The 12,925-nt window shown below is 46.1% G+C and overlaps 1 protein-coding gene across 12 annotated transcripts in view; it reads right to left on the bottom strand.

The window, feature by feature from the left end:
• TENM2 (teneurin transmembrane protein 2) overlaps positions 1–12,925 on the bottom strand; it is a 1,195,335-nt gene that overhangs the window by 136,910 nt on the left and 1,045,500 nt on the right. The gene's annotated exons all lie outside the window — the stretch shown is intronic.

Genomic DNA, 12,925 nt, shown 5'->3' with positions numbered 1-12,925 from the left:
TACCATCATGAAATCTACACTATTTTTTGATGATAGGTTATAGAAAAATGAATCTGCCTGCACATCCATGCCAAGAAGTTGAACAGCAAAGAAGTGGAAAAAGCAGGGGATTTGGTGCCAGAAAGATCTGGGTTGTCCCTGTACCTTACCTGCTGTGTGATTTTGGCAACATTATTGAACCTCTTAGAGACTCAATTTCCCCTTCAAAAATCTGTCTGTCAGCATTGATGGCAGGATTAAGGACGATAACAACGTACAACTCACAGCAATAGCTTACACTTGCTAGGCAATTGCCAGATGCTCCCTTGTGACATTTCAAACTGAATCTCTAATCTGACTTCAAGGGTTAATAAAATAAGAAATGCAGAAAGTCTCAAACTCACGTGCACACACACACACACACACACATCCCACCACCAGAAATGTGTCGGATAATACTAATGGAAAGAGTTCATCTTTCTCTCCTCCCAGTCTTCTCTGGCGTGGGTGGAGGTTGATTCTGATTGGTCGGGAATCTCACGTGGAGTGTTTTTAGGTCCCTGTGTTTCTCTCTTCTTCCTAAGGCTTACAGGAGCAGAACATTGTGCATTCAAGCTTCTATTTAAAATTAATTAAAATGTTTGTACAAATTGACTATTCCTGTTTTACTAACTCTAGTAAATGGAAGCTCCAAGACTCCCGCAGAAGAAAAATAAATTACTGCTGCCACTAACAACTGACAAGTTAACAGGCTGATGACAAAAAAATGACACAATTTAAATTCACCTAAATGGTATGAAGCTCATTTTAATGATCAAGCTGGAGCTCCCCTCCCCAAAGTTCTCTGCAAGGGATTAGATGAGTTATCCGTGCTATTTACTTGGTGGGAAGAAACAGGACAAACCATCTGTCCACTTGGAGCCTGGGATGGAGAGAATACCTGGAGAAAAGTTAGAGGCTGTGGGAGAGACTCAGCTATAAAAGTAGAGGGGAAGTGATCAGATGTGTAGAAGGAATTTCAAACCATGTATCTTTTAAAAATGATTTGAAATCTGATTTAAAATCCCTTTAGAAAAGAGGCTTGAGAATACTTGAATGTAGTACCACAGGTAAATTGTCAAAATGGCACTAATAATTGGTTGCCTTATATCCAGTTAGTCAATAAACAGTGATGAATCACCTCTATGTGTTCGTAGCCAGATTAGGTGGCAGGGAAAAAGCCACAGGGACAAGAAGATGCCTTGATCCCCTGTAGCAATTGAGGCTGTAATATTTGGGTCATGAAGGCCAGGCAAATAAAGTTCAGTGTCCCTCAAACTAACACTGGTGCCCCATGGCCACTTGACGTTGTGGGCTTATCTTGGTGCTGAGCAAAAACTGTCAGGAAAGTTGAATTTTGCTTTTGGCTAGATCCCCACAATTGGCAATCCATTTGGTAGACAATAAAGTTTGCTCTCCCCCACCAACCACTGCACACTGTAATCAAAAATAAACCCCATACGGATTAAAGATCTAAACAGAAAAACAAAAACTACTAAAGTATTAGAAAAAAATATTGAAGGCATTTTATTTGGGAGGGAGACATAAGACATGAATTCTATAATCCATGAAAGAAAAGAAGACAGGTCAGGTTTGATTATATAAAATCCAAATCTTCTGCGTGACAAAGGACACCCTAAACAAAATTAAGGGGCAAGCAACACTGGGAAGAAATATTTTTAACGTGTGTTAAAATGTTAACAAGCTTCGATAACTGAAATACACAAAGAGTCCTTGCAAATCAATGAAAAGAGGTGAATGAAGACCTGGACAAAGGACATATCAGACATAATATAAATTGCCAGTAAAAGTATGACAAGATACTCAGCTGCATTAACAATTAAATAAGTAAGTAAATAAATACATAATTAAATAAGTATAGAGAAGAACCATCGTGAGAAATGTTTCCTGGCTTATCAGATTGGAAAAAAAAAAATTAAAAGGCTACTCATACCCTGTCAAACCCAGTTGGCAGGAACAGAAATCCAAACTGACTTCGGGGGAAATAATTTGTCACTTGATGGGCCAGCTCCCTGGCTCATTGTGCCCAACTGCAAAGCCTGTTGACCTTGGTGCCTCAGTTTCCCTACCTATTAAATGGGCAGAGCAGTAGGGCCTGGTGCGTGCGGGGAGGGAGGGTGGGGGAGCTGGAAGGCAGAGCTAACGGGTGATGATGAGAGTACAAATGCAAAGATCACCAGCCCTTTCCGACTGTGGCGGTCACCTCTGAACTTAGCGGCGCCCCCGCCTTCCTGCCCAGACTTCTCAGCCACTTTAGTTGGTCTCGGCGGGGGCAAGATCTAGCAGGATGCCCCAGAAGAGAGGAGACCACAGGATGAGTCTGACAGCCAGGGTCAGAGTCCCCGGCTCCGAGGGCCGGAGTTCACCTGCACCAACTTCCTCGTTCCCGTCCTGTCAAACGGCACATTAATAAGCAAGACGGTGATTCAGGGAAGAATTTCCAGAAGGACAAAAAACTCATCAGGTGTGTCAAATCTCTGACATTCAGGAGCCATGTGGGGAAAGAAGCACATGCTGACTTAAGCACGAAAGTATGGATGCTTTAATTAATCCGGGGTGAATTTAATTGCTTTAGTTAAGTGGAAATCGGGTTAAAAATGATGCAGAGCATGCTGGGGTGTGTTAAAAACATGACATATGAGTTGGATGAATCGATAAATTAAAAGTGCACAGATGTTTTAATTAAACCCAGGGAAGTTAACGAAGATCGCAAGAGACTTTTAAGCCTATGATTAATTCAATTCATTTAAAATACCTGTAGAGATATGGGGATGCCTCCATTTTGAGAGTTATAAAAGTTCTCAATCGATAAGTACTTAAGCTGTTCTTAAAAAAGTCTAAGTTTTTGTGTGTGTGTGTGTGTGTGTGTATGTCTGAACAGCATTAATTACATAATGAATATTTAAATTATTCGGAGTACACAGTAAGCTTTTCTGCAGCTCAAGTCTGGACGGAAGGAGCTTTGCACTTTTGCGGTGACTTGCGCCCCAAGAGGAATTTGCAAGTTACTAGTGTCGCCTTATCCACAGGCATGGAAGCCCCTGGAAGCCAAGGACAGCCCGTCGTCTTATCCCCTGTGTCTCCTCAGCAGGTGGAAGAGCACTGGGCAGGGTGCAGGCTTATCAGTTAGCCTGAATTTCCTGTCTTTTTCCTTTTGTTTTTACCAGTTGGGTGACTATGGACACTTTGCCTTAAGCCTGGGTTGCTTGATTGCTGACGTGGGACAAGAATCCCTGAGTACCTGCCCACAGTGTTTGTAAGGTGACAAACTGAGACAATGTATGTAAAACAGTCTGGACGGTGCCTGGTACGTTGTAAGAAATCAATAGATATGATTTTATTGTCACTATTTTCATTAGGGGAAAAAATGGTTCCAATTAGTCACATTGCAAAGCGACAAGACAGGGTGAAGTTTGGTTCCCAGAACGGAAGACTTCCCTGACGCTGCAGGATTCCCCCAGCTCTGCGCATCGCATCTGCAAGTTTTTCTGGCGTTAGGCATTCCGCTTTCTAGAGCTGCTCTGCTACTTATCTAAGTAGTTTTAAAAGGGGAAAAAAAGTTTTTAATCTTAGAAACAATTTAACGTGGGGGAGGGCTGACCGTGAAGCGATTTCTGTTCGGTGATGCAACAGCGTGAGAAAATCACAGAAGCCAAGTTTTGGAGGTTGCAGGCACGGATGTGCTTGTGGCCACCAAATGACATGCACTGCAACTTCCAAATCGGGGAGGCAGGGGCTCCTCCATGCCTACTCGGCGAGCGGGAGGAACAGAAGGTAAACAGTGACGTTACTAAAGTGATCGATCGCAGTTCTCTTTGGGCAGCCTTAGCAGAGTTCAAGGGCAATGTTAGCCCGACTCCTTGAATGCGTACAGGAGTCATCTGGGGGTCCCGTTAGACTCTGATTCAGAAGGTCTGGCATGTGGACTGAGAGTTTGGCTATTTAACAAACTCCCAAGGCTGATGAAAGTATCTCACACCTACTGAATCAGAAATTCTGCGTGGAGCCAGGCCATCTACAGCGATCTATGTGTTAACAGATGACTCTCATGAGTGCTCAAACGTATCAATAACCCAGTGGTTAGGAATAGACTTCAAAAATGAGACATGTGGCCGGGCGCGGTGGCTCACACCTGTAATCCTAGCACTCTGGGAGGGCGAGGCGGGTGGATTGCTCGAGGTCAGGAGTTCAAAACCAGCCTGAGCAAGAGCGAGACCCCGTCTCTACTATAAATAGAAATAAATTAATTGGCCAACTAAAATATATATAGAAAAAATTAGCCGGGCATGGTGGCGCATGCCTGTAGTCCCTGCTACTTGGGAGGCTGAGGCAGGAGGATTGCTTGAGCCCAGGAGTTTGAGGTTGCTGTGAGCTAGGCTGATGCCACGGCACTCACTTTAGCCTGGGCAACAAAGTGAGACCCTGTCTCAAAAAAAAAAAAAAAAAAATGAGACGTGGACAAGTGCCTTAACTTCTCTGAGATTCAGTTTCTTTAGCTGCCTAATAGTGATGACAACAATGTATGATGTAAGAATGGAATGAGAGAATTCATGTAAAATCCTTTGCACAGTGCCTGGCATGTAGTTGATCTTCAATAGGTAGTAGCGATTCTCTCTCTCTTTCTTTTTTCTTTTTTGAGAGAGTTTCTCTCCGTTGCCCCGGGTAGAGTGCAGTGGCATCATCATATAGCTCACAGCAATCTCAAACTCCTGGGCTCAAGCAATCCTCCTGTCTCAGCCTCCTGAGTAGCTGGGACTACAGGCATGTGCCACCATGCCCGGCTAATTTTTTAATTTTTTGTAGAGATGGGGGGTCTCACTCTTGTTCAGGCTGGTCTCGAACTCCTGACTTCAAGTGATCCTCTCTTCTCAGGCTCCCAGAGTGCTAGGATTACAGGCCTGAGCCACAGAGCCCAGCTGGTAACGATTCTTCTTATGCTGTTTTCTCAAATGTGACTTTGCCAAGTGCGTCTGCTCAGTCGCTTTTTGCAAAGCATGCACCAAATGCAGCTGCTTCGAGCCCCTCCTCCTGGGCCTGTGCTGCCAAGGAAGCCCCCCCGTGTTTCCTCAGGCCAGGAATGGGGGGGAAGGAGAGGAGGGTTCAGACATTGAACTGCAATGGGCTGTGGGACATTCCTGTGGGCAGCGGCACGGCCCCTGGCCAGTCTGCATTCATGGGGCTTGTGGGGCCAGCTGGGGTGGCAGAGGGGGACAAGTGTGATAGTTTGGGGGGGCTGTCTCAGGAAGGACAGCTGGGATCTTGAGCACCTTTCACGGAGAGAGAAGGAAGCTCTGAGAGAGGAGTTCCTGGGTTAGTGGGGAGGAGCCCCCTACCCTGGGGAAGGGGACTAAGCTTTGTCATTGCTCCCTGGTGTGCAGGGGGAGACAGGAAAGCAGATTGGGAGGCCGCAACACGGTGGCACGGCCCAAGCTGCGGGAGTACTTATTGCTGGGGACTTTGAGAGTGGTCACTGTCCTTGATTCGGGAGGTCTCTCTCCTGCATGGCAATGAGGGCCACAAGCTCCAGGGTCAGGCAGACACAGCCACAAAATCTGGCACTGCTGTGTGACCTTAGGCAAGGAGCTTACTTTCTCTAAGACTTCGTTTTTCTCACTGTAAGACAGGAATAATAACAAGGATTTCGAAGGCTTGTTTTGTTTAATACTAGTCAGCATTTGATACATGCCAAGCACAGTTCTACAAAATTTCTACATATTTGCTTTTTAGTTCTCATAGTAAAGCAATAGGTGCTACGGCTATTGTCCCCATTTTATGGATGAGAAAGTTGAGGCTCACAGAGGTTATGTAATTTTCTAAAATGGGTTCTGTTGAGTAGAGGAGTATGGAGTCAGATCTAGCTAATTCAAACTCCACAGCTTTCCTCCTTAGTTACTTTTCTGAGATAATGCCAGTAAACTGCAGAATAAATGGCATTTCTTTTCTGCAAATAACATTTCTCTTTTTCTGTCCTTTTTTCATGCCTTCCTTTCCCCCTCTTTTGCACATGCACTCCCTCCCTCCCTCCATTTAAATCTATGCCTCAAAGGTGGCTGATTTATCCCTGCATGATTGATCTAACAAATTAGAAACTTGTTCTCCAACACTTGCTTTAGTTCTTTATAACACTTTCCGGACATGCTTCATCTTTGCAAGCTGTGCCCCCTAAATTCAAGTCCCCGGGCACTTAGTGGATGTCACTATGTCCTGGGTACCAGACTAGGTACAGAAAGGTACAACGAAGACTACTGGGAGCTTGTTACCAGCAGAAGAAACTGATTCATCCCCCCAGCTGGAATATGGCACGGCATGCAGTCGGGGCCACCGCCGAGGTGTTGTCAAGCCCAGGTGACCTCAGGGCAGTGTCTGAGGGTGACTTGTGAGCTTGGCCTTCAAGGACAAGCAGCAGTTTCACAGGAATGGCTGGAATTGACGGGAACATTCCAGCCAACGAAACAGCGCGAGCAAGAGGAGGAATTAGGTCGGCCTCAGACTTTATGGGCGGTAAGCGTCTGGAAGCTTCAGTGTATGGGTCTTAGTGGGAGGTGATGGTGCAAGAGTAGCTTAGATCATGGACAACCTTGAACGTCATTCTAAGAAATGTGACCTCTATTCTCGAGTCAGAATCAACTGGCATGGGGGAAGAACCTGGGGAGACGTGTTTTCTACAATCTCCCCAGATACCAGTCTCTAAACCAAAGCGCGATGAGCACTGAAGGTATTCGAGGAGAGTAGTGACATGCCTGGGAGAGCTCCGGGTGACCCCTGGAGGTGGTGAGGGGGAGGGATTCCATCAAGAACAGGCCAAGTGAACAGGGCTCCAAAAATGGCGCAGAGAACCCCAGCGATGGACAAAATAGGAGTTGGCAAACGACGGGACGAGGAAGGTGGTGGAACGTGCCTGGTGGCTAGGAGGAGAGGGGTTAAGAGCAACAGGCTCTGAAGTCATGTGGATTTTGTTTCACACTCTGGCTCTGCCACTATCTCCCTAGGAAACCCTCATTCCTCTCTTGAAAAAGTTTTCTTGGGTTCAAACCCCGAATTCTAGTACGCAACCACCACGCAAACTGCCTGCAAAGCCCGTCTCCTGTGTGGCTCACGGCTGGTCTAGCGTTCCAAATCCAGGCCAGACGGCTTGGTGTGAATCCCAGCGATACCACCCACGAGCTGAGTGATCTTGGGCCAGTTGCTTGGCCTCTCGGTGCCTCATTTTCCTCATCTATAAAAGGGGACGATGATCATGCACAAAACAGGGCCACTGAGGATTAAAAGAGATCATTATGCTCAGGAAAGTGGGTGCACGTAGTAGTAAGAACTCAGTCACCATCAGCCCTGATGATGATGATTTGATTTCAGTGCTAGCACGTGGCCATGGGTACCTTACCCAGTTAACGGGAGAAAAATGGCAAGCTGCCCATTCTCTTTTTTCAAGGCTCCCAGAAGTGGGTAAGAGCTGAAACCAACCCCTAGAGAGAAGACTTCATGTTCCCGTGGTTGTGGCATTTCTGGGCCTGCACAAACAGCTGTTTGGCAGCAGGAGTTGTCATTTCTAATAGCTATTAAATACGCGCTACCTAACGACCCAGGCGCGGGTGTGTTCAGTTCCTGCTGCAGGTTGGGGCCTCCAGCTCAGCCCACATGAAGCCAGCCGAGGAGCCAGAGCAGAAAACCAGAAGCCTTGGCTGTCTTCGGAAGCGCAAGACGGCTTTACAAATAACTCTAGGAAGCCACTGAAGTTAAGGCCTTCAGAGAAAAGCAAATAAAAGGAAAAAGACTAATAATTAAGAAAAACCTCTAGCTTACTGCAAATAGCATTAACGTAAAGTAATGAGAAAGCCATGCAAGGGGAGGAGTAATAACAAAAAACTGTAGAATAAACAATAACTTGAATAATCAACACGATGACTGCTGGACAGGAGAGGCGCAGGATGGAAAATGGTACGAATCTCCGGGAAAGAAAGGCCATTTTTCCTCACGCTCTGGATCTGAGCAAAGCTTATTATGCTTTTATAAGCAATTATCCATTGCTTATTATGTTGCTGAATTAATGAAATTCTATACTGAAACGCGCTCTTCAGCGTGGTTCCTTCAATAGAATCTTTCGCCATGGAATTTTCTCTACATTCCCTGACACGCATTGGCGATTTCCAAAGATCCACATTATTGTGAATTTTTAAAAACTTTGAAAACTTCGAATTTTCCTGATATAGACATCCCCACAAACAGGCCGAGGTGACCAGGTGGGCCTTGGTCATAAGGCTGGCCCCAGCCACAAGTTCCCCAGCTTGCCTTCCCCTGGCTGTGTCCTGGTGTCATTTGAACATGGCAGTGAATTCCCCTCGTGCCTTTTGTCCCACCCAGTAAAGGCACTTGGGTACAGGTCCTCGCTTTCCATCGGCTTCCCAAATGCCTGGGTGAGCCCGATCCCCGGGAGCTGCTGGCGTGTGGCCCTCTGCGTGTCACTGTGCCTGCCTCTCTAAATGGCATATGCCTCGCCCAGCGTGATCTCCACAGCCGTAGTGATCCTTAGAGACCCCGCCAGGGGGGGACTTCCTCCCCCATTCATAGCACCCACACACTTCATTCCTTCATGAACTTCCTTGTCTTCTCCTTAGTAATGTCTGCAGCATTCAAAGTCTGCATGTTGGACTTAAGATTTACATTACGCACTTGCTTTCCATGTGCATTGACCAGACTGGAAGCTCTCCGAAGGCAGGGCCTATCGCTCCCTTGCTCATCTTTGTGTCCCGGCTCTTAGCACGGTACCTGCCTCATCGCAGGCACGTCCTAAGCATTTGTTGAATGCACGAAGTTCTTTCCTCTCAGCTGACTGTGAGCAATGTGTTAGAACCGCTGCATGCTCTTTCCGAGCGAGGGTCAGTTCCATTTTGCCCGCAGAGCCTCCCGGGGCCCCAGCGTGGTAAGGGCTGCAGAATGGCCGCCCTGCAAATCTGCGCTGACGGCTCCTCCACTGTCCGCCAGGATGTCTTCGGACGCCTGATGCAGACTGGCAGGTTTATAAGAAGACAAGCAGCCGCCGTTTGCCACACACATCTGAGGGCACGGGAGGCGCAGTGTGAGGTCAAGAGAGTAAATCCGTATTTCTGTCACTTGGACACATACCCGGTTGCTTGGAGGTGATGGGAGTCTCGCTTGCTAACGTGGCAAATTCTCCCCCCCGCAGGAGGGCCTGAGTCTGCAGTCGCAGACGCTGGCAGAACGCAAGGCATCCCATCCTGGGCGCAGCTGTCAGTGCAGGAACAAAGGTGAGTGTGAATTTGTGAAGAGGGAGGGCCTTTTGCTCTCGGCCTCTTAAAGGTTTTATCAAGAAAGAAGGGAAATGATCGTGGGCCGCAGCTGGGAGACGGGCAGCCCTGTCCTGGGTCGCAGGAGTTGCAGGCCCAGCTGTCTCTCTGCACTCGCTAGCCCATCGCTTCCCCCTGCCCGTTCCACGCTGCTCCCTGCTAACACTTGGGAGCTTTCTGGGCTCACAAGTTGTTTGTGAGTGGCAACTTGTCATAGCCACTGACAAGCAGTGCAGGACCAATGGGATAGAGCCTTCTAGCCTCTCTGCCTTACGTGTAAGGGAGAACAAAGGCGCGTGTACACGTACACACACACACAAGCGCGTGCGCACACATGCACACATAAAACCACATTTTAATTTTCTTTGTTATTCAAATGGAAGATGCACCTTTGATATGATGCACTGAGGAGGGAATGCATCTTGCTAAAGATGCATAAACTCAATCTAACCACGAGAAAAGATCACACAAACCCAAATGGAGAGACATACTACAAAATACCTGCCCAGTAATCTTCAAAATGGTCAAAGTCATGAACGACAAGGAAAGACTGAGGAACTGCCACCAACTGGACAGGCTGGAGGGACTCGGGAGACAGGGCAACTAAAATGCAATGTGGGATCCTAGACCTAACAGAAAGGATACAATTAGGAAAAAGTCTGTAGATTAGCTAATAGCATTGTATGGATGCTAATTTCTTGGTTTTGATAATTGAACTATGGACATTTACAATGTAGACATAAGGGGAATCTTGTACTCTTTCTGAATGGAAACTCTACACCCATATTTGCAACTCGTCTGTAAGTCTAAAATGAGCTCAGGCTGGGCACGGGTGGCTCACACCTGTAACCCTGGCACTCTGGGAGGCCAATGTGGGGCAGGGGGTTGGGAGATTGCTTGAGGCCATGAGTTTGAGACCAGCCTCAGCAGGAGCAAGACCCGGCCTCTGCAAAGAATGAAAAAATTAACCAGGCATAGTGGTACATGCAAATAGTCCCAGCTACTTGGGAGGCTGAGGCAGGGGGGGGTCATTTGAGCCCAAGAGTTTGGGGTTACAGTGAGCTGTGATGATGCCACTGCACTCTAGCCCAAGTGACAGGGTGAGACTCTTCTCAAAAAGTACATAAATAAATAAAATAAATGAGGTCAATATAAAAAGTTTAAAAAACTGGTGGGGGAGGATTGATTAAAATAGGATTTACTTCATATTGTTGATATGAAGATGAATAAGACCGTATGTATTAAGTATTTTGCACAGCGCCTGGTACATATTTAGTACTTAAGAGCTCTTAGTTGTTATTTTAAAACAATTAGAAATACAGGCTTGACATATTAGAAGTAGATCAGGTAGTAATCATTTGATTTCCCCACTTGAAGGTGGTGCAGTTAATCTGTGTACCTCTATTTGTTTCTCATTTCCTCCCCCTGGTGTAGTTAGGGAATTCTGTTATTTTCAGGAGTCAACACTTACAAAGTGAGATGTTCAAGGCTTGAGTCTGTCTCGAAGCCAGGCTGGCTTATGTGTGCTCAAGCCCTCTTTTGCGATTCTTGATGTGAAATAAGTGTGTTAGAAGCTGACTTGGCTTGGATGCCCATCACAGCGAAAATATTACTCTATGGATAGGGTTAAAGGTGGCACTGACATTTCCTATTATATTTATGGCAACCGATTCCAGTTTTCTGTTTTTCAATTTCTGGTTTTGACATTGTTCCTTTTAAAATAAATTTATCTATGTAACTGTAATGTGTTGGCTTAAAGGAATATGTTAATAATAATACTTCTGGACCATGAACTTGGCAAAAGTAGTAAAGATGGTACACGCAAGATTAAAGATCAGGATATAGGGTTTCGGAATAAGGGGAAAGTTAGCTTTATGAACAACCAAGTAGCTTAAACTGTGGCCATTTAAAAAAAAAACTATGGGAGAAACATCTTTAGGGCAAAGAGGTAGAAGCTCACTCCTAACACTCTTAAGCCAACTTTGCCCAGAATAGAGAAACAAGGGAAAGCAATTTTATTCTTCAAATACTTCAATTTTGTCCACTCTGTGCATCAGCAGCTAAATTAAAATATACACGCTCAAAGCCCGATTTCAGGAGAAGCAACTGAGTATGGAGGAGCAACTACTCTTAACAGCCACTCAATATCTGTTTCGCAAGGATCAATTATATACCACGGCTAATGCACACTCGGAGTGTGCACCCGGCCACAGTGCAGGTGGTGAATGCAAAACACACACCGAGAGTCCTTTTAAGCAGCTAAATGCACACCCCATTACAGATCCATAATGCAGAATGGACGCTCATCTGCAAATTGATTTAGAGCGAAGAGTTCTTAAATGGCCGGGGTACTTAGGTTTAAAAGGCCAGTAACTGGATGTGCAGTCAGAGCACACATGGTTTTTAGGATTAATAATACATCGACGTGTGTCAGTGTTAATATACATTTACAGCTCACAGGCCATGCAGCTGAGTGTTCAGCCCATTTGCAGCCACATATAAAAGGACTACTCTGTCCTTCCTCTCATTAATGCCTTCACTCCCAGGAAAATTAGATTACGCCAGGAAAGCCATTCAAACGACGCCGAGGTTTTGCTTCCAAGCCTCCGCCAGGAGAAGCGCGTGGCTTGGCGACGCATGTGCCATTCGTTCCCCTTGCTCCGTCAGGGCCCTGCACGGCCTGGGCAAGGTGCTGGGGGCAGCTCCGGTCTCTGTTTTTCACTTTGCTGGTGTGTCCCTAAACCTGACACACAGCCCAGAGCATTGTTTGGTGGCTTCTTGCTTTCTTTTCAAGTGTACCCAACATTTCCCTGCACCATGTGATAGAGGAGATGTCTGTAAGGGGTGTCGTTTAGAAATTAGTCTCATGCACCTGCCACCAAATCCAGAACTTCAAGCACAAAAAATGCCCGTTCACATACTGGTTAACATTCGCAAGGATGGGAATCTCATATCAGAAATAATGAGACTAGTTGAAATACTATTTTTCCAAGCAATTATGGTAAGAGAGGGGAAAGGAGTGGCACCATTCAGCATTTACAGAGCAGCTTTGTTAGTAATTGCCTCTCTCAGCATGTCAAGGCAGGAGGGGCTTTTAATGAAGCGCACATAAAAATACTGGGAAGATTATTTAAATATATAAATAAATAAATAAGAAAATCAAACCCTTTGAGGCCTTACAACATGCCCTGCGAAGAGCTTTGTGTGTGTTATCTTACACTATCCTCAGGATAAAGTTAGGAAGTTTAACTCCTTTTTATTTTTGAGACTGTCTCACTGTCTTGCTTGGGCTAGAGTGCTGTGGCGTCAGCCTAGCTCACAGCAACCTCAAACTCCTGGGCTCAAGTGATCCTCCTGCCTTAGCAGGAGTAGCTGGGACTACAGGCACGAGTTGGGACCTCAGTCCCGAGTAGCTGGGACTACAGGCACGAGCCACTGTGCCTGGCTAATTTTTTCTATTTTTAGTTGTTTTGGCTAATTTCTTTCTATTTATAGTAGAGATGGGGGTCTAGTGCCCTCTTGCTTAGGCTGGTCTCGAACTTCTGAGCTCAAGCGATCCTCCTGCCTCGGCCTCCCAGGGAGCT

The sequence above is a fragment of the Microcebus murinus genome, chromosome 21, assembly GCF_040939455.1.
Source record: "Microcebus murinus isolate Inina chromosome 21, M.murinus_Inina_mat1.0, whole genome shotgun sequence".
NCBI classification, from domain to species: domain Eukaryota; kingdom Metazoa; phylum Chordata; class Mammalia; order Primates; family Cheirogaleidae; genus Microcebus; species Microcebus murinus.
The sequence above is the reverse complement of the archived record's forward strand: the minus strand, read 5'-3'. Positions and strand labels throughout refer to the sequence as shown.